Raw genomic sequence first — 23,103 nt, forward strand, 5'->3', positions numbered from 1 at the left:
AATTATATACGAACATGATAGGTGTACGTGTAATTATTTTTTACCAATGTTCATGCTAGTGTGGGTCAAGTTGCTTTAAAAAATGGTGCCATTGAGGTGGCTCTGGTGGCAAGTTATTTCATAAATAATTGCACAGATTAATAAACCAACTGAAATGCATTTAAATGATGGACAAGGGAGCTCAGTCTCCTCTTGGGGTAACTTGGGAACAGAATTAGTAAGGTAAATGCTCCCAGGGGCACAGATTACTGATTCATCGACCCAAGCAAGGACAATGCAAAATGTTAGGCCACCAGAAGATGGAACTGAGAATGTGTTACCAGGAGGTACCCCCAGGAGAGGAACAGGAGAGGTTCTATTTTGCAGAAAGAAAGAAACCACCCTGGCAATTTCCAAACCAAAAAGCTGGTGTACCACGAGTGCTACAAAAACAGGGCCCGAGGTTGTCTCTGCCTGTGGAACCTGAGTTCATGTTGAGTGAGGCGCACTCCACACCCTTCCCTGTGAACTTGGAACATCAGAGCATAGGAAAAGCAATCGAGATCGGGTTCAGGATTTGTTTATCCAAGTCAGTCCTCACCAGACTTTTCTTCTCTCATATCCAGAATTATTCTTCAATTATAAGAGGTGATGCTTTGCTTTTAAGGAGAGATACCTGATAGCCACATACTAAATATTTGTTTTGCCCTATCAATATCTGTGTTTGTCCTCTTACGGGCCTCAAGCTGATTTTTAACCAGCAGCTCACTCTTCCTGTCCTAACATTAAACACCCTAATTTCCAAAGTTTGGCTAAGTCTTCATTTTTCATTTATTTGTTTTGCTCTTTAAATTAGAGGCAGATGCTATTTAGTTAAATAGGTAGACATATAATAATAGAAGTGAACATGGGAGGGAGTCCTGGTTGTCACCTAGCTCAGATAAATAAATGGAAGCTCAGGAATGTTTACTTTCTAAACATTCTCAAGGCTGTTGATAGACTGTACTCATCTTACTACATCATGCTGGGGTGTTGAGCAAAGATTTTCCCTGGAGGAATGGAAAAAAAAAAATATATGGGGCTACTAAACCCTTCTTACTCATAGGATTGGTATGAGTGTTAATGAGTTTCTATATGTGAAGCTGTGAGAACACTCAGAATCTTCCTTCTTATTATTTATTTATTACTGTATAACAAATCCCAACACTTAGCTTAAAACAAGAATCATTTGTTTTCTTTCACAGTTTCTGAGGGCCTGGAATTCCAGAGCAGCTTAGCTGGGTGATTTTGGCTTAAGATTTCTCCTGAAGTTGTAGTCAGATGCCTGCTGGAGCTGTGGTCATCTGAAGTCTGATTCAGGCTGGAGGACCCCCCTGGCACTCACACGGCTGTTGGCAGAAGCCCTCAGTGTACTTCCACATGGGCCTTTCCACAAGACTGTTTGAGTGGCCTTGTGACATGGCTGTGGGCTTCCCCTAGAAAGAGAGGTCAAGAGACCAAGGTGGAACTGTGATGCCTTTTATAGCTTGGCTTTGGAAGTCACACACTGCCACTTCTCCTTTGTCCTATTCATATTCATCATGGGAGGGACCATATAAGGGCATGATTCCTGGGAGGTGACCCACAGTGGCACCATCTTGGAGGCTGGATACCACACCCTGCAAGGAAGCATTGGGAATGGATACTTAAAGACAGAATATTTTAAAATTATGCAGTCCATATAGACACTCAGCATTATTTTTCTCAAAGGAGCATTTTGTTTCCATGATTGCATTGCTAAAACTCACATAACAGGTGTTTTGGTTTGGGTTCTCTTGGAAGCAGAATATGAGATAAGGACTTGAGTATAGGGGATCCCTGGGTGGCTCAGCGGTTTAGTGCTTGCCTTTGGCCTGGGTGCGATCCTGGGGACCCGGGATCGAGTCCCACATCGGGCTCCCTGCATGGAGCCTGCTTCTCCCTCTGCCTGTGTCTCTGCACCCCGCCCCCCTCTGTCTCTCATGAATAAATAAATCTAAAAAAAAAAAAAAGGACTTGAGTATAGGGAGTTCATTTGAGAGGTGATCCCAGGAATCAGGAGGGAGGGAGTGAGAATGGTAGGGCAGGGAAGAAGGGAAAGCCTAAGGGTACACTGTGTGTGTGTGGGGGTGCTGCTATGACCACTATGGAGTTCATTTCTCTGGGACCTGCTAAGGATACAGAAGGAAGGAAGGCTGAGACATTTAAGCACTAGCTCCCAGCTCCCAAAGACTGAGCGTTTTCACCTGGGAGGAAAGCATTCCCTACATATCAGATCTGAACTTGCCTCCAGCCCAGGGGCCTGGGGCGGGGCAGGGAAGGCTCTGAGAGACAGTGGAACCTTGACTCTTGCTGGAGGCAGGATGCTGTCAGCACAAGGTGAACGTGTGCTCCCACAGGTGGGCTGAAGGAGGTGATGTAAACACTGGAGGCGTTTACTACATCAGGTTTGCAGGAGTGGGGCACTAGGTGGATGTGTTGTGTTAGTTAGTTCAGCTCTGCCAAGAAGCAGATGTCGAGGCAGGATTAGAAGTGCAAGACATTTAGCGAACATGCCTTCAGAAAAATGAGGAGGGAGCTGAAAGAGGCTGGGAGAGCTGTCAGAGATGTAAGACTGACCCGGGAGGAGAAGGGAAAGTTAGAGTCTTAGGTTGTGGTGTAGTTCTAAGAAAGGTTCAGCTGGGCTGATGTGGACGCCTCAAGCCCAAACTTCCCAGGGAACAAGTCCTGGCTTTCCCAAGAATGGGCCTGCCCTTGGTCCAGTGTATGTGGAGCATGGCCTCAGTGCAGATGCAGTGGGGGTTCACCTCCACTCAGGCAGTTCCATTCCTTGCCACCATAGATCTGGGAGGCATGCCCTGGTGGCAGCCAAGGTTATTTTTATTTTATTTTTTTATAATAAATTTATTTTTTATTGGTGTTCAATTTACCAACATACAGAATAACACCCAGTGCTCATCCCGTCAAGTGCCCCCCTCAGTGCCTGTCACCCATTCACCCCCACCCCCCGCCCTCCTCCCCTTCCACCACCCCTAGTTCGTTTCCCAGAGTTAGGAGTCTTTATGTTCTGTCTCCCACCACGGTTATTTTTGTGCACGGACAGCACAGGTAAGTCACAGTAAGTCTTGGATTGGGTGAACCGTAGGTCATTCACCCCAAGATACCAAGATTTCCTTCCACCTGTCTGCCATGTTGTCTGAAGTTCCACCATAAGAGAGTAATCTCTTTGTTTTATTGTCCTGTCTCCCAGGTCAATGCTGGGAAAAATAGCATTTGAGCCACACTAACACTTCCTTTTGAACAAATTATCCAAATTATTTTACTCAGTGATGGAAGGGATCTGGGACAGCGTGAGGGCATGTGGAAATTGGGTGAATAGCATTTAACAAAAAAGGCACAAATGCGAAGGACTGGGGACTGCACTGGGGCCACGTCCCTGTTGTGCCAATGGCTCGCCACTGCTAGAAATGGAACAAAACCAATGTTCAGACTCTCTGTAGTGAAAAAATAAGTCAGGTGTGCTTGAGATGAGTGTCACCGCCATTTGTCCAGTGTCCCCTTCCCCTGCTTTCTGAGTATTTTGAAGGAGGGCATTTTTCTGGATGGTTTGAGAAATCAAGTAAATGTACAGGTGGCTGGAATATTGGAGTTTGGAAGCAAGGAAGGAAGACACCCTAAACATTTTCAGAAGTTGATCCAGGAGTCACCTCGATAGAATTCCTAGAGCTCAAAACTGTGTTTCTTCCCCTCCGACCTTCCATCCATGTTCCTTTTGCTAAGGGTTTCACTTGGCATTTGTAGGAGCTCTTATGCTTGTATGTTTCTGAGATTTTAGGCTTTGCAACTTTGTAAAGACTGTTGAAGGAATTCTGTGACTTTGAAGACCCTTTCCTCTGTCCTTCCACTGGACTTTCAAAACCCTTTATGGGTCCATCTGAAGACGATTAGCATAGGCTCCCTTAGAGTATTCTATTTAAGTCAAGCCAGCAGATTTCTTAAGTATCTCTATGATCTGCGTAGGGCATAGAAATAGAAGAGATAAAGGCTTAGTCTTTGCCTTTCAGGCTTTTGGTGGAGCCATGAGAATGATGGCTTCATGGGAATAATGAGCGGACATAACACAAGGAAGTCTGCTTCTCCTGGTGGTGCTGACCAGCGGGGCCACGCAGGCCAAGCGGGTTGCAGGGAGGGTGGGATGAGTTTGCCTGCATGAGGGGAAAGGGAAAAGATTCCCCAAGAGGTGAAGTCCAGGGTGAGCTGGACCAAGTGCAGTGTGAGGGTTGTGTTAGGGAAAGGCTATTCTTGTAGCAAAGAGAGCTCAAGCCATGGGCAGGGTGAAGTCACACCTTGTTTATAGCATTTGAAGGAAGCTCCCCAAACTCCAGGTGGATGGGGAGTGCTGGGGGAAGGGTGGAAATGCAAGATTAAACCCGAGTATGAAGAGTCAGGATTAAGTGGAGAGGCTTCTGTAACCCCTAGGGAAAGGTTTTGAAGAGCATGCATGACCTGCTTCAGAGGGTGGCCTACAGTGGTGTGGGGCTGGGTGGGAATCCTAGCCCACCATCTGGTCTGGTCTAATCTGCTTTCCTAGAAGGAAACATCTACACAGAGCTGACCATTTCTCACTTAGCTTTGTGTGCCAGCCAGTGCTCAGCTTAGACACTCAGGAAATACACATCGAATACGTGTTTATACACACAACCATATGTGTCCACCACCAATTTATTATTTCCCCCTTTTTCTTTCTTGGAGTGTTTTTTTTTTTTTAAGTAGGAAATTAGGAATAGATTCAGGTACCAGGAGGAAGTACTGTGATCTCACACTTACTGTGGGCCGGCATGAGTTGTGGATGGCATGCCTCAGATTCTTTGCACATTGATGTATTCAGTGTAAGATGAAAGCATTTCCATCTGTCTGTTGACCATCTGTATGTCTTCTTTGAGAAATACCTACTCATGTCTTCTGCCCATTTTTAATTGGATTATTTGTTTTTTGGGTGTTGTATCAGTTCTTTTTGTATTTTGGATACTAACCCTTTATAGAGTATGTCGTTTGCAAATATCTTCTCCCATTCAGTAGGTTGCCTTTTAGTTTTGTTGACTGTTTCCCTCACTGTGCAGAAGTTTTGTATTTTGATGTAGTTCCAATAGTTTATTTTTGCTTTTACTTTTCTTATCTCAGGAGACATATCTAGAAAAATTTCTATGGCCAAGCCAATGTCCAAGAAATTATTGCCTGTGTCTTGTATTTTTTTATAGATTCAGGTCTCACATTTAGGTCTTTAATCCATTTTGAATATATTTTTGTATATGGTATAAGAAAATGGTCCACTTTCATTCTTTTGCATGTAACTGTCCAGTTTTCCCAACACCATTTGTTGAAGAGACTTCCCTTTTGGATATTCTATCCTACTTTGTCAAAAATTAATTGACCATGTAATTGGGTTTATTTCTGGGTTTTCTGTTTGTTCGATTGATCTATATGTCTTTTTTTTTTTTGTTCAGTACCATACTGTTTTGATTACTACAACTTTGTAACATAACTTGAGGTCTGCAATTGGGGTGCTTCCAGCTTTGCTTTTTTTTTTCAAGATGCTTTGGCTATTTGGGGTCTTTTGTGGTTTAGGATTTTAGGATTGATTGTTCTGCTTCTGTGAAAAGTGCTGTTGGTATTTTGATAGAGATTGCATTAAATGTGTGAATGGCATTGGGTATTTTAGATATTTTAACAATATTTGTTCTTCCTGTTCATGAGCATGGAATGTCTTTGCATTTTTTTTTGTGTCGTCTTCAGTTTCTTTCATCAATGTTTACAGAGTGCAAGTCGTTCACCTGTTTGGTTAAATTTGTTCCTAGGTACCTTATTATTTTTGGTGCAGTTGTAAATGGAATTATTAATTTCTCTTTATGCTGCCTCACTATTAATATATAGAAATGCAACAGATTTCTTTACATTCATTTTATATCCTGAAATCCTACTGAATTCATTTATCAGTTTGGACAGTATTTTGGTGGAGTCTTTAGGGTTTTTATATGTAAGTTCATATCATCTGCAAATAGTGAAAGGTTTTCTTCTTCTGTACCAATTTGGATGCCTTTTATTCATTTTTCTTGTCTGATTACTGTTGCATGGACTTTTAGTACTATGTTGAATAAAAGTGGTGAGCATGGACATCCTTGTCTTGTTTCTGACCTAAGGGGAAAAGCTCTCAGGTTTTACACATTGAAGATGGTGTTTGCTCTGGGTTTTTCATATAAGGTCTTTATTATGTTGAGATACGTTCCCTCTAGAACTACTTTGCAGAGGGTTTTTTGTCATGAATGGTTGTTGTACTTTGTCAAATGCTTTTATTTATTTATTTATTTATGATAGTCACACACACACACACACACACAGAGAGAGAGAGGCAGAGACACAGGCAGAGGGAGAAGCAGGCATGCACCGGGAGCCCGACGTGGGACTCGATCCCGGGTCTCCAGGATCGTGCCCTGGGCCAAAGGCAGGCGCCAAACCGCTGCACCACCCAGGGATCCCGTCAAATGCTTTTTCTGCATCTATTTAAATAAGCATATGGTTTTAATCCTTTCTCTTACTAATGTACATATAACATTGATGTGCAAATATTGAACCACTCTTGCATCCCAGGAATAAATTCTACTTGATCATGGTGAATGATTTTGTTAATGTATTTTTGGATTTAATTTACTGGTATTTTGTTGAGGATTTTTTCATCTGTGTTCATCAGAGATCTCAGCCTGTAGTTCTCTTTTTTAGTGGTTTCTTTATCTGGTTTTTGTATCAAGGTGATATTGTACATATAGGATAAATTTGGAAGTTTTTCTTCCTCTTCTGTTTTTGGAATAGTTTGAGAAGAATAGATATTAACTCTTCTTTATTTTTTTAAAGACTTTATTTGTTTGAGAGAGTGAGCGAGAGAGAAAGAGAAGAGTGGGGAGAGGGAGAATCAGACTCCCTGCTCAGCAGGGAGCCCAGTGTGGGGCTCAGTCCCAGGACCCTGGGATCAGACCTGAACAGTAACTAACTGGGCCACCCAGATGCCCTTTAACTCTTCTTTAAACATTTGGTAGAATTTGCCTGTGAAGCTGTCTGGTCCTGGACTTTTGTTTGTTGGGAGTTTTTTGATTAGTGACTCAATTTCTTTGCTAGTAGTCAGTCTGTTCTAATTTTCTATTTCTTCCCACTTCAGTTTTGGTAGTTTATATGTTTCTAGGAATTTATGCATTTCTTCCAGTTTGTTTAATTTGTTGGCATATAATTGTTCATAATTTCTTATGATCCTATGTATTTCTTTTTCTTTTCTTTTTTTTTTAAGATTTTATTTATTCATAGAGACACACGGAGAGAGAGAGGGAGGCAGAGACACAGGCAGAAGGAGAAGTAGGCTCCATGCAGAGAGCCTGACGTGGGACTCGATTCAGGGTCTCCAGGATCACGCCCTGGGCTAAACCACTGCGCCACCAGGGCTGCCCTGATCCTATGTATTTCTGTGGTGTTGGTTGCTATTTCTTCTTTCTCACTTGTAATGTATTTATTTGAATCCTTTTCTTTTTCTCTTGATAAATCTGGCTGGAGGCTTATCAATTTTGTTGAGTTATTTCAAAGATTCAGCTCCTGGTTTCATCAATCTGTTCTATTCTTTTTTTAGTTTCTATATCATTTATATCTGGTCTAAGCTTTATTATTTCCTTCTTTCTGCTAGTTTGAGTTTTGTTTGTTCTTTTAGCTCCTTTGGGTATAAGCTTAGGTAGTTTATTTGAGATTTTTCTAACTTCTTGCCTGTATTGCTATAAAGATCCCTCTTAGAACCATTTTTGCTGCATCTTAAAGATTTTGGACCATTGTCATTTCTTTCTATGTAATTTTTTATTTCTTCTTTGAGTTCTTGGTTGACCCATCCATTGTTTAGTAGTATGTTATTTAACCTCCATGTATTCGTGGTCTTTCCAGATTTTTTCTTGTGGCTGATTTCTAGTTTCATAATATTGTGGTCAGAAAAGATGCATGGTATGGCTTTGATTGAAAAAGTATATTCTTTTTTAAAAAAGAAAACAACAACAAAACAATGAAAAATACAGTTTTGAGGAATGGAAATAATGATGGATTTTTCTTTTTTGCTTAACTTAATTGCTATTCATTTTTAGTAGAATTGTGAACACTTGCCCACCATATTCCATAGATGTTTATAGATTTATTTTCAGAGAAAGAGATCGATACTAAGAGACCTTCAGATATTTAGCTCTTTGCATGAGAGAGTTTATTGAGATACAGAATAAAAATTAGCAAGAAGCAAATATTATCCACCAAGTGTCAAAGCTTAATCCATGATCAAACAACTTTGTTTGGCACTTAGAAGTAAAGGTTAGCTCCTTTTTCCATGTGCTGAAGGCTGATCTGTTTCTCCATTCTCTTGACATCATTTTCTGAAAGCACATACACTGCTTAACTAATGGTTGTAGGTAGAATTCTTCCTTCTATCCAGCTTCAACTCAAGAGATTATTAACCATTTTAAACTTAGGAATAAAAAATTCAGCCAATGGAGAAATCACTTGATTGGTCTTTATTCTCTATTTATATTTATTAAGTCTTTACTTATCCTGGGAAAATGTCTTACATTTTTGTATTTTAGAGTTTACAAAGCATGTTTCATCTATTACCCCATGAAAATCTTACTACTGTATAAGAGAAGACATTTTTAAAAAAGATTTTATTTATTTATTCATGAGAGACACACACACAGAGAGAGAGAGAGAGAGAGACAGAGACAGAGACACAGGCAGAGGGAGAAGCAGGCTCCATGCAGGGATCCCGATGTAGGACTTGATCACAGAACTCCAGGATCACACCCTGGGCCGAAGGCAGGCGCTAAACCGCTGAGCCACCCAGGGATCCCTGAGAAGACATTTTTATTTGATTTTGTGGTTAAGAAACCTAAGCTGCTGATATTGCTTGAGATCACTTGGCTAGCACTTGACAGAGTCTTTATATTCTGACTCCTATGTCAGAATTTGCCTCCCAAAAATGGACTGACAGGATTTGCAGATTTACTGCATTTTTTTAAAAAGGGAAATCAATTGTGTTGTAATTACTAAGTACAGTTGACCTTTGGATAACATAGGGGTTAGGGGAGCTGATCCCTACATAGTTGAAAATTCCTGTTTAACTTTTGACTCCCTCAGAACTTAATAGCCTACTGCTGACTGGAAGCCTTCCTGATAACATAGTTAATTAACACCTATATTTTATATTATGTATATTATATATTGTATTTTTACAATAAACTAGAGGAAAGAAAATGTTATGATGAAAATAAGGGGACACCTATGTGGCTCAGTTAATTAAGCGCCCAACTCTTGATTTCAGGTCAGGTTATAATCTCAGGGTTGTGAGATCAAGCCCTGCGTTGGGCTCTGTGCTGGGCATGGAGCCTGCTTAAGATTGTCTCTCTCCCTCTCCCTTTGCTGCTCTTCCCACCTATCCCTCTCTCCCTCTCAAAAAAAAAAAAAAAAAAAAAAGTCATAGGGATGAGAAAATACTCTTAGAGTGCTATACTGTATTTGTTGAAAAGATTTGATAAATGGGCCTGCATAGTTCAACTTTGTGTTGTTCAAGGGTCAGCTATACTTGATTTAAGCAGAAATTGAAATAAAAAGTATAAAAGGAAAATAAAAAAATATAAGCCAATAACATACTTTGAACACTAATAATGTGCTAGGCATTGGAGAGGACATGCATTATCTCCTTTAATCTTCTCAGCAACCCCAGCAAGTGGAGTATTATAGTTCTATATTTATAGATTTAAAAAAGGACTCTTAAAGGTTAAGAAAAAAAAATCAGAGGTCCACGGATAGTGAATATCAGAACTGTATTTGAACCCAAATGTGTTAGGTGACAGAACTAAGAACTTAACCGCTCTTCCAACTGTCAAGGAGGGTCCATCAAGATATTTTTTTTCACGACACTCAAGACAGATATAGATCATATTTACTGAGTATTTCCTCTGTGTAGACCTACTGCTATATGTTTTACATGCAGTTTCTCAAGTGCTTCTTAAAACAAACCTGTGAAGGAAGGACATTTATTGCTCCTATTTTACAGACAGTATAGGAGAGGCACAGAATCTTGCTAGTAAATGGCAGAATTTGGATCTGAACCCAAATAATAATCTTACCAGAATCTGAGCACTTCTCGTGTATCTAATGTTTCAGCTCAGTCTTTTCTCATTCTACTTTGGTTGCAAGCTGAGATGTGTGATTGTTCAGAGTGCTTAGGGTTCTTGAGCATGTTAAGGGAGCAACTTTATGCCTTCTTGGACAAGCTGGTGATAAGCAAACTTTTCCCACAAGAAAATAGTTTAATAGGAGCTTTCTATAAGGACTTGGCATGAAGAATCATTTGGAAATGCCACATTTTTGAACTTGAGCAGTATATATACTTCAAAGATTTTACATTAAGGCGGGGTTTTGCACAAGTTAGAAGTGTGTTTACTCCCATGAGTCTGAAAAGAGAGCAAGGTTAGGTTAAGTAGCTATTAATAACAGTTGACAAAAAGAAAAATAATTCTGAGACTGGTTGTCACAGTTTCTTAAATAGCGTACTGAGGTAATACTTGCTACTTGTTAATTTTGTATTAACTTCAGGCACACACAGTTAGATTAATAGTGTTTATTACACACTGTCTACACTGGTCCTTGTGACTTGTTCATACTGATGATTGATTTAAATCTGTCTTAAAGCAAATTGAGAACATATTCTAAGTATATGCTCCCAGAGCCACAGCTCTGGCATTTGGTTTATCTGTGGAATCTTTTCCCCCACTTGGCACATAAAACCTAGAGGGAAATGGCTTTGGAGAGTCCACTAAACATGGTAGCAAATGACCCTGTTATTGGTAAGAAGCTTCCCTCCTTTCCACTAGGAGTTAATAAGTAAGATTTCAGGGCGGAGTCAGCCACAGGCTTGGTAAGAACACAGTATTCATGTCATCCTCTCCAAATTCCAAGGAGATAAAACAAAACAAGTGGTGATTTCCCAGGAAAATTGAGGCCATGTTTTCAGTGCCCTCAGAATCCTCATAAGCACCACTCCTCTGCCGATTAAAAATGTTGGTCACGCCATCAATGCTTTTCCTTGGGAGGGCCAGTTGGGGTGAGACCAGAAAGCTGCTTTTGATTGTAAACTTGGGGAACCTGTACCTCATCCATGGCTTGGTTAGAACTCTTCTCACCAGGAATTTACAGGAAAAACTTGAGGTTGCTTGGGAGAGAAATCTCTTTGAAGCTATCCATCCAGCAAAGACTTTCATACTTGTCTCTTCTTCATCATGACTCCCACTTTCTGTTAACATGGAAAACATGTATTCTAACTTCTCTTCCCCCAAGGTGGATTGTAATTGTGAAACCAAAGTGGACATTTTGTGTTTCTAGTAGTTGGTGTCATTGTAAATAGTATTCCTTTATCAAGGGCATTTGGGTTGGTTTTCTTTTGGGGTTATTTGTCTTTGGCAGCACATTGCGGTGACTAAGAGTGTGAACTCTGCAGTCATATTGACAATTTCAAGTTCCAACTGCAGCATTGACTTGCACATTTAAAAACAAATGTTTGGTAACTACCTCCTAAAGTTCTCATAATGATTAATAAAGATGCCCTTTGTAGACCATTTAGCACACCTCTTGGCACATAGTAAGCACTCAGTAAATGTTAGTTGCTGACATTATGAAACATGATATTATGATATTAGTATGAAATATATGTAATTACTATTACATATCTCAATAAATTTAGACTTATTTCTCCTGGCTAGATGCCCTGAAGTGGGATTTTGGGTCCAAGAGTGTATGGGTTACAATTTTAATACATGGTGCCTAATTACTCTCTAAAAGTTTACCGTCATACTGTTACTAAATGGGAGTGGCCTTCTTCCCAACTCTCGCCAGCCTGGGAGATTTTAGTTTTGGCTAACAGGATGTTTAGAAATGGTTTCTTTATCATTTTAGTTTGCTTTTTACTGACCTCTGAAATGACCTAGCATCTGTACATAGCTTTTTGGCCATTTTCAGAGTTTCTTCTAAGTCTGAACAGGCTGTTCATAGCTTTTGTCTGTGGCGTTTTACAAATATTGCTCTTTTGAATAAATATTGCTAATTTATAAAAACTTACCATGAATTAAGGATATTATATGTTGAAAATATTTCTCTCATTGTATTATTTGTATTCCTTTTCTTTTGTGATCTTTTGCTATATTGCCCTTTCCATTTTTCATATAGATCTATTTAACCATTTTTCCTTTATGTCTTCTGGGTATTCTCTTATTAAATCCTTTTGAATGCTATGTATGTGTCAGAATCATGTTCTTGTTTTCATTTCATTACAGCAGTAGCTTTCAATATTCTGGGAGCATCAAAATTACCTGTGAAACTTTTAAAAACTGTTTTTTGGGGGGCTTGATCACAGAATTTCCAGAGGTGGGGCTTAGCCACATGTCCATGAAAAAGGTGAGTCTCATTTTGAAAAATGAGTGCTGCTTAAAAGTAGGTTTTTAAGTTGGCAAAACACCTGATGTAGTTGTTGAAACTGGAATGTTTGTGTCTACCTCAAACTGATATGTTGAAATCCTAACCCCTACTGTGATGGTTTTAGGAGATTGAACCTTGGGGAGGTGATGATGTTGTGAAGGTGGAGTCTTCCTGAATGAGATTAGCGCCCTTATGGAAGAGACCCCAGAGAGTTCCCTCCCCCCACCCCCTATGTGGGGACACAGGGGGAAGATGGCTGTTGGTGCATCAGGAAACGGGCTTTTGCCAGAATCTTACCATGGCTGGTTGCACCCTTATCTTGGCCTCCAGAGCTGTGAGGAGACAAATTTCTGTTGTTTATAGCCCTCCCAGCCTATGATATTCTGTTGCCACAGCCCAGATGGATAAGACATTGGGTGACAGGCACATGAGGGCTCATTATACTCTTCTCTTTACTTTTGAATATGTTTGAAATTTTTCATAAGTAGTAGCTTCAAAAGAAGTTCTGGTAGCATGCAAAGCCCATCAAGATTGCTGCACTAATCAGAGTTGGCTAAGTAGCAGAGATGTTATGTGTCAAATTGACGTGGAAGGTCAACTAGGAAGGGACATGGCCTTATCCTAGTAATGTTGAGCAATAAGGTAGGCTGCCTAAAGTTGGAGCTGAGCCAGAGACTGAACAACTTGCCAGGACTGTGCTATATCCTTGGACCCTAAGCAATAGGGCTGCTCTTCTTTCAGATTGTTTCATGGCTTCTCAGTTCCATAGAACCCCGTGGAGAGGCAGGAGCAGATATTTCTTAGGAGGCCAGTAGACAATGGAAATCAGTCTATATGTCTCTCTGGGAGGACACCAGCAGGTGGTGGTAGTGGTAGGATCTTTGGTGATCAGTAAATTGGAAGCGTTCCCACTTCCTATTGCACTGTCGTACTTGCACCCCCTGCCATTAAAAAATCCTTTGTCAATCACCATCTTAAACTCACCCTAAACCTTCCAGTTTTATCACTCTCTTTTTTACCCCTAGCACAATACCTTTTTTCTAGTCCTATTAAGTATTTTGCCTTGACTGATTTGCTTACAATAACACAATAAACGCAAACAGTCAAGGTGGGATGCCTCACTCAGACTTTGCCAATCTCTAGTCCTTCTCTCTCAAAATACTGCTCAAAATGCAGCTCAGGGGAAACCCAGGGCAATCTGGTCCTGATCTCAGGACAAAGATAACTAGGGACTTAGAGAAAACCGTCAGCACAAGAGTCAAGCAAATAGCACAGCCTACCCTACCCCTACAGTAAATGGAGATAAGACTGGGAGGTAGGGTTTTTTAAGGTCTCTTTAGAACCCATTGAGAAGGGTGCCTGGATGGCTCAGTCAGTAGAGCATGTGACTCTTGATTTTAGGGTTGTCAGTTCAAGCCCCATGTTGGGTGTAGAGATTACTTAAAAGTCTTTACAACAACAACAATAAACAAATGCAAAGCTGTGGAGATATTTAAGAGGACTTTATATGTGTACACTGAAAACATGTTGCTGTTGAAAACCAGAATTCCTGAAAGTGAAATCTTGAAAATATGATTACCAGAATTAACTGAAATTTCATGGATGTTGAAAAAATAGAAGCAGCCAAGGACTAAATTAGTAATCTGGATGATAAAATTGAAAAAAAAAAAAAACCTTTCAAAACTTAGCTATGTGATATAAAAAGAGATGAGAAAGAAGAGAAGGAGGCTGAGAAAAGATCTAAGTAGTGTACCCTCTGTGTGCTCTCAGAAGGCTGGAAGGAACACAGGGAGAGGGCATAACTTTTTTTCAAAATAGAGAAAATGATTCGGGTCTTCAGATTGAAAGGGTCCATCTGGATACATAGTGGTGAAATTTCTGCCCTGCAAGTTCCTTTCTATCCTTTCTATCTATATATCCTTAAACCGCTGAGCAAATATAAGCTTGCCTGTGAAGGAACTCAAGTCAAACTGGATCAGACTCCCATCAGCAACACTGGATATTGAAAGACAATGGAGCGGGGAGTTACACCTTCTGAGGGAAATTATTTGAACATCAAAATGTATCCCAGAGAGACTAAGCATAAAAATATTTTCAGACACAGGCAAGGGCTTAGACCAATTGTCTTCTAAGTACTTTTTCTAGAAGAGTTACTTTACAACAACTGTACAAGAGTCAAGCAGAAACAGAACCCCAGAAAGAGGAAAATATGGGATCCAAGAAACCAGTCTAGGATAGCCCACGACGATGACAGTTCCTCCACATGCCTAGATAGTGGTGAGTCCAAATTAGAACAGGAAGTCAGAAGACTCCATGGAAACAGTCTTCAGGAAGAAAGTGGGTAACACTACACAGATCTTGTGATTAGGATCTAGAAGCATCACGTTGATAGCTTACTATCAATGACACAGCGGCACAAGTCTACTTTTCAACAAGAGAAAGAATGGCCACTGGATCATTTGGGAAATAGAGTAAAACACTCTATAGGAAAGTCATGATCTAAATATGAAGCAAATTAGATTTTGAGCAACTGGTGTTAAAAGACAGTGATGGACTCTCAGAATTAAATGCATTTGAATTTTTTTAAGATTTTATTTATTTATTCATGAGAGACAGAGAGAGAGAGAGAGAGAGAGAGAGGCAGAGGGAGAAGCAGGCTCCATGCAGCAGGGAGCCTGACGTGGGACTCAATCCCGGGTCTCCAGGATCACGCCCTGGGCTAAAGGTGTAGGTAAACTGCTGAGCCACCCGGGCTGCCCAATGCGTTTGAATTTGTAATGAGTAATGGGTATACACATTTCCCTGTTGTCAAGTGTGAGATTTTTTACTCTTGAAACTGGATTGCCATTTTTATAGCATACTATTTTTTACAGATCAGATTTTTCCCAATCATTCTTTTGAAGAATCCTCCAGGGAGTAAACTTAGATATAAAGTTTTGTTCTCATTTTCTCTTTCGGTTTCCCTGTCTCCCTCCCCCCCCCCCCCCGCCAAAAAAAATATATATGATTTTGTTCTTTTTAGCATAGTAAAGGTGACTTTGGATTTTGACCTGATAGTCATCTAAACCTGAATATTTAGAAACAAACTTGTGGCCATTAAGAAGTATAAGCTTTAAATAATATGCATAAACACTAGTGTTGAAATCTCATGTTTTTGTAATTTATTTGAAGAGTTCCTTAGTAACTAATAGCTTGTTTAAAAAAAAATTCAGCTCCTTTAGTTTCACTTCACCTCCCCCCTGCCCCCACTAACTCCAAATAAAATTAAATGGAATTATTTCTAAAGAAATACTTATAATAGTTATCTCTGTATTGTGAGATTGGAATGATTTGAATATATATAGGATTTTCCTAACTTTTCTACCAAGAATATGTATTGCTGTTAATATGAGAACATCCCATAAAATTTAACAAGAATAATTATTTCTACTGAAACTACCTTGGCAGACTTTTTCTGCTAAGGAAGACCTTATTACTGTCCTACTTTCCACTAATCATTACTATCACTCTCACAAACTCATTTTTTAAAAAGATTTTATTTATTCATGAGAGACAGAGAGAGGCAGAGACAGGCAGAGGGAGAAGCAGGCTCCTTGCAAGGAGCTCAATGCGGGACTTGATCCCCAGACCCAGGAACATACCCTCAGCCGAAGGCAGATGCTCAACCAACTGAGCCACCCAGGAGTCCCTTGCAAACTTATTTTTTAAAGAAGCTAACCTTTTCACTGGTGGCAGGTAGAGCTTTGTATATTATTGATTGCTCCTGCCTATAATGTTTTTGGTTTCTCAAGGATTAGGTCTGGGTGTCTACACCATTCCTATTCTCCTGATAGGCTCAGCACAGCCTCAGTCTGCTCCCACCCGGTCTTGGAAGGTGTCCTGGGTAGAGGCAGAGCTGCTTGGCTTGCACCCCATGCTTTGTCCCAGAGCCCCTTGTGGGGTGAAAGAGAAGGGGAGACAGCAGGCTCAGGCTCATGCAAGCATGGTAATAGAATCCACAGGGCAGTCCCTTCAAGTTCTCCATGCCAGAATCATTAGGCTTTCAAAATTGCATAGAGTATAAATTAGAAGGCCAAATGCTTATGTATGTGTTGAATCTGCACAATAAACAAATAATCAAATGGCAGGAACAGACTAAACTCAGAGCCTCTTCCCATGAGTAGTATTTGTGGGGACAAAGCATTTTTTGGAGAAGTGGAACAGCTTCCATGGTTGTAGAGATTTAGAGAATGGTCATGAGGAATTGAGAGGACAGTGAACTCAGGAAACTCAAATACTGGTGTTCTCATGGAAAACAGAAGGTGCACAAAATTTGTTTCCTCCTCTTAAGCCATGCACCCTGCCACACTTTTCTGTAGACAAGGAGAACCCCCAGAAGAGAGAGAGTTGGAAGAAGGAAAGGAGGAAAGGGAGATAGGGCATGGGTCCCTGAGATGAGGATGAAACTGAGACAGGCAGGATTTCAAACTGGACAGTGAGTCATACAGGGTGGAGCAGGTCAGGGTTAACAATTTACTGTTTGAAGGGCTGAGAAACTTCAAAATGATTCAGTATTAAATTAGGCTATTTGTGAATCCCCCCTTTCCTTGCTCAAACCCCTGGGGATTGGTTTGGACAGAGGATAAAGATAGGATCCAAGCCAGGCCCTTTTATGTTTATTTCTCCTTCCTCTTGCTCATGACTTTGAACAGGCACATCTATCACTAGAACTCTCCAGTTCATTACTAAGCAGTACGCAGCAGGTCACAGAAGGAAAGAAAAGGAGAGGAGCCAAGAAGTAGAAAACCAATGACTTAAACACATGGCTCCCTGTGTTGGCTTGGCCAGCATGTATACTAGAATTGGAACAATGCAGAGAAGATTAGCATGTCCCTGTCCAAGGATGACAAACAAACTCATGAAGCATCCCATATTTTTTTCAAGGATGATCCAAAAGTTCTGGAGGTGGATACTGGTGGATGGTTGTACAACAATGTGAATGCACTTAATGTTACTAAACTGTCTATACACTTAAAAATAGCTGAATGGTAAATTTTATCTTATATTTTACTACAATTTATAAAAACAAACAAACATGGCCCTAAGGGTTGGGTAAAGATGTCATAAAGAAAATAACAAGTGAAAGTCATGCAATTAATAAAATAAATTATAGCCAAAAAAATCTAAAAAGACAAATGCAAGACCTCAGTCATTGTGCAAACCATGGTATCAGCATAGAGTAGTGGAAGAGCCAACATGGCTATCACCTGGCTCAAAGTCTCACTCTGCCACTTACTAGCTGTGTGATCTTGGACAAAACACCTAATGTCCTTAAGCCTGTTTCTTACTTAAAATAGTGAAATGACATTGGACTCATAGACCTTTTGGGAGAATTATGATATTATAGGTAAGATGTTTAGCATAGTAAGTGGCTCCTACCAGGCATTCACTAACTGTGTTTCCTTTCCCTTTCTGCATGTGGAAAGAAGGTTGCAAACACAATGTGTTATGGGATACAGAACCTAACTTGAAAGATGGTGAGGATAAAATTTTTAAGAAACAAAAATATATGGAGATCGTATTTGAGCAGTAATTCCTGAGAGAGGCAGACCAGGTGTAGAGAGGACCCTTTAAATTGCTGAAAAAGACTAAAGACTTGTTATTAGAGTACTGGCCTAGCTGTTGTGACTAAGTAACCACCCCCACACCCCCACCCCAACACAGTGACTGAAATAAGATGGAAGCTTATTTTTCTCTATATAATGCTCCAGAGATAAGCTACTTAAGACTGGCAACGCAGATTTGTCATTCTTAACACACAAAATTTCCATCATTGGATCCAAAGTGGTTGCTTTAGATCCTGACGTCATTTGGTAGTGGGAAGGGGTGGGCAGGGGGAGGGCCAGTGGTGGCATCTACCTTTCTTTCAAGGGCATGACTTAGAAATGGCACATCTCACTTTTCCACCTATGCACATTGACCAGATCCTTGTTGTAAAGGAGGCCAGAGGAAGTAAACTCCAGCAGGAGTCCTGATATTAAAGAAGATAAGTATGGATGTCCTTGTATACTTAGCCATGTCATCCACATAACTCACATTATATTTTCTCTAGTTTGCAACCACAGGCTTTCAAAATAACAAAGCTAACACGTCCCCCCAAAATGTGCATAATTTCTTGCTTATTAATATATTCAGTAAATATTTATAGACTACTTCTATGTGCTAGGTACTATTCAAAACATCACAAATACAGAAGACTGCAAAACAAATGAGGTTCCTGATTTCATTAAGCTAAATCTGGGGATGCCTGGCTGGCTCAGTTGGTAGAGCATGTGACTTTTAATCTCAGAGTCATGAGTTCAAGCCCTGATTTGGGTGTGGAGCCTATTTAAAGTGAAAAACAAGATAAATGTCATTAAACTAAATTCAATAGAGGGAGAAATTAAACAAAAATTGGAAAAAATATTAGATAACCAATAAATGCAAAGATGAAAATTAAGGTGATGTGGGAACAAACAACTCAAGTTTATTTAGATAGAGTGGTTAGGGATGCCCTTGCTGGAGAAATGATGTATATAAGCTGAACCATTTGAAAAAAGGAAACAGAACATGCCAGGAATAGGGAGCTGCAGGTACAACGGTCCTGATGGGGGAAAGATCTGGGAGGGTTTGTGGTTTTAGAAGGACCAGTGTGGATTTAGCAGGAGAGGGAAAGAGGATATAAGATCAGAAAGGAAGGTGGGAACAGTTTGTTCTTTGTCATTTCCTAGCACTGAGGACAGCGTGCACAGGATAGGTACCCTGTGAGTGCTTGATAAATGAGTAAACTAGAAGACAAAGATCTGAGGCTGTTGGCAGGTAGCCTCTAATTCATAGCTGTCCTCTGCTCTACTTAAGCAAAGACTAGGATTGCTTATCCTACACACATCTCTCAGATCCTATTTCTCAGAATCTCAGACTCTTTATCCTTGGAGTTGCTCCTGGTGTCTTTGGTAGCCTGATGTCCACTTATTAAAAATGGAGTCAGGGAATTTGGGAAGGAGGCAGGTATCTGAATACAATGATTATGTTTTCTTTTTGGCTTTCTCTACTCTTTGCTAAAAGGCAAAATTAAGTTCTCTTAATTTTTCTCTATGTGGTTTTCCAGATCTGGAACCAACCTAATAACCCGGTACTTACAAGTGTCAAGTTGGAGACACAATATAATTAATGGAATGCCAAGACGGGGTGGTGGTTAAGGCTGTAACCTTTGGAGCTGGGCTTCCTGGGTTTTAGTCCCAATTTGGCCTATTATTGTCTGGGTCACCCTGAGTAAACTACTAACTCACTCTGGTCATTTGTTAATTTATCTGTTACATGGGGGTTAATAGTGATTTCTAACCATTCTTGTGAATTGAAAGAATTAATAGTTAAATTACCCCAGTGATCTATAAATTCAATGCAGTCCCTCTCAAAATGCCAATACTATTCTTCACAGAACAAATATTCCTAAAAATTGTGTATAACCACAAAAGATCCTAAAGAGCCAAAGCAACCTTGAGAAAGAATTAAAAACCTTGGGGGCAGCCCAGGTGGCTCAGCAGTTTAGTGCTGCCTTCAGCCCAGGGCTTGATCCTGGAGACCTGGGATCGAGTCCCACGTCGGGCTCCCTGCATGGAGCCTGTTTCTCCCTCTGCCTGTGACTCTGCCTCTCTCTCTCTCTCTCTGTGTGTCTCTCATGAATAAATAAACAAAAATCGTAAAAAAGAAACCTGGAGGTATCACAATCCCAGATTTCAAACTATAGGAGAAAGCTATAGTAATAAAAAAAGTATGCCAGTAATACAAAAACAGACATATAAGATCAATGGAACAGAAAGTCCAGAATTAAACTCATGCTTATATGGCCAGTTAATCTATAAGAAAGGAAACAAGAATATACAATGAGGGAAAAGATAGTATCTTCCCATTTATTTTTGTCATCTTCAATTTCTTGAATTAGTGTCTTATAATTTTTATCCTACTGGTGTGTCACCTCCTTGGTTAAACTTATTCTTAGGTATATTATTATTTTTGATGCATTGTAAATGGGATTATTTTCTTAATTTCTCTTTCTGCAGCTTTGCTGTAAGTGTATGGAAACAATAGATTTCTATACACTAATTTCATTTCTTGCAACCTTGTGAATGCATTTATTCTAATAATTATTTTGGAGAATCTTTAGGGTTTTCCATGTAAAATATGTCATCTGAAAATAGTGGCAGTTCACTTTTTCCTTATCATTTTGGATGCCTTTTGTTTCTTATTTGATTGCTGTGGCTAAGACTTACAGTACTATGTTGAATAAAAGTGGTAAGAATGGACATCTTGTTTTGTTCCTGATCTTAGAGAAAAAGCTTTCAGCCTTTTACCATTGAGTATAATTAATGTTAGTCATGGGCTTATCATAGATGGTCTTTATTATGTTGAGATACATTTTTTTAACACTCTCTGTTGAGTTTTTACCATGGATATTGAATTTTGTCAAATGCATTTTCTGCATTTATTGAGATGATTATAATTTTTATCCTTCATTTTGTTAATGTAGTGTATCATGTTGATTGATATGTGGATTGTTCAGATTGAACCATCCTTGCATCCCTGGAATAAATCACACTTGATCATAGTGAATGATCCTTTTAATGTATTTGGCAATGGATTTGGTTCTGATATTTTGTTGGAGATTTTTACATCTATGCTCATCAGGGATATTGACCTCTAATTTTTTTTGTAGTGTCTTTAGTTTTTGTAATATTGGTAATATTGACCTTGTGAAATGTATTTGGAAGCTTTACTTTCTCTTCTATTTTTTTGTAATAGTTTGAGAAGGATAGATATTAACTCTTATTTAAATATTAGATATCTCTCACCAGTGAAGCCATCTGGTCCTGGACTTTGTGTATTGGGAGTTTTTAAATTAGTGATTCAATTTTGTTACTAGTTATTGGTCTATTCAGATTTTCTATTTCTTCCTGATTCTGTCTTAAAAGATTGTATATGTCTAGTAATTTATCTGTGTCTTCTAGGTTGTCCAGTTGGTTGGTCTATAATTTTTCCTAGCCATCTCTTATAATGTTTTGTATTTCTGTGGTGTAGGTTGTAACTTCTCTTCAATTCCAATTTTGAGTTTTCTGTTTTTTTTTTTTTCTTTATGAGTCTGGCTAAGTGTTTTTCATTGTTGTGTATTATTCAAAGAACCAGCTCTTGGCTTCATTGATCTTTTCTATTTTTTTTTGTTCTCTTTTTTTCGTTCACTTTTTATTAGTCTCTTTTTATTTAGTCTCTGTTTCATTTATGCCCTGATCTTTATTATTTATTATTTTCTTTCTTCTAACTTTGGACTTTGTCTTTCTTTTTCTAGTTCTTTTAGGTGTATGGTGAGATTGTTATTTCATATTTTTGTTTCTCGACGTAGGCTTGTATTGCAGTTAACTTTCTTCTTAAAACTGTTTTTGCTGCCTCCCAAAGGTTTTGAACTGTTGTATTTCCATTTTCATTTGCCTCCAGTTATTTTTTTTCTTTTTGATGTATTCATTGATCTATTAGTTGCTTAATAGTATGTTGTTTAGCTTCCATGTGTTTGCATGTATGTATGTATGTATTTACAGTATTACATGTAAATATGTATACATACAATACAGTATGTATGTATTACAGAAACTGATTTCTAGTTTCATACTGATGTAGACAGAAGGTATTTGATATGATTTTAGTCCTCTAAAAGTTTTTGAGAATTATTTTGTGGCCTAACATATGATCTGCCCTAGAGCATGTTCCATTTGCACTTGTAAATAATGTGTATTCTGTTTTTGGTTGAAGTGTTTTGTGTATTAATGTTAAAACTATCTGGTCTATTGTGTTGTCAAAGCCTCTCTTTCCTTGTTGATTTTCTTTCAGGATTATCTATCCATTGATACAGGTGAGGTGTTAAAGTCCCCAACTATTATTGTATTACTATCAGATTTTCCCTTTATGTCAGTTAGTATTTGCTTTATGTAATTAGATGCTCCAGTGTGGGGTGCATAAATATTTACAATTGTCAGATCTTTTTGTTAGATTGATCCCTTTATCATTACTGGCCTTCGTCTCTTGCTACAGTCTTTGTTTTAAGGTCTATTTTGTCTATGTAAATATTGCTACCTGGCTCTGTGTGTGTGTGTGCATCCATTTATATAGTATATGTTTTTCTATCCCTTCACTCTGAATCTGAAGATTCACTCTTCTCTCAAGTCTACTGAGCATCTTTATGACCATTACTTTGAATTCCTTATCAGGTTGATTGCTTATCTCTGTTCTGTTCTTTTTCTGAAGCTTTATCTGTTCTTTCATTTGGAGCATAACCCTTGGTCTCCTATTTCATTGGACTTTCTCTGTTTATTTTACTGAATTATGCAAAAAATTTATGTCTCCCAGTCATGAAGGAGTGGCCTTGTGTAGGAACATCCCTTATATAGACTGCATGTGCCTGTCAGTGCTGGCTGACTGGCTGGGGCTGATGGTGCAGAACAGGAGTCCTGAGACACTGCACAGGGGCCACCTCCTTGGGGTGGCTTGAGCTGGAATGGGCACAGGCCA

General features: G+C 39.3%; 1 non-coding gene across 1 annotated transcript; it reads left to right on the forward strand.

Annotated features, from left to right (window-relative positions):
• Positions 1 to 17,344: 17,344 nt before the first annotated feature.
• On the forward strand, positions 17,345 to 17,448 carry LOC112908587 (U6 spliceosomal RNA). The gene has a single exon (XR_003232950.1). It is a non-coding gene; the product is annotated as a U6 spliceosomal RNA (small nuclear RNA).
• Positions 17,449 to 23,103: the final 5,655 nt, after the last annotated feature.

This window comes from Vulpes vulpes, chromosome 5, assembly GCF_048418805.1.
Source record: "Vulpes vulpes isolate BD-2025 chromosome 5, VulVul3, whole genome shotgun sequence".
Taxonomy (NCBI): domain Eukaryota; kingdom Metazoa; phylum Chordata; class Mammalia; order Carnivora; family Canidae; genus Vulpes; species Vulpes vulpes.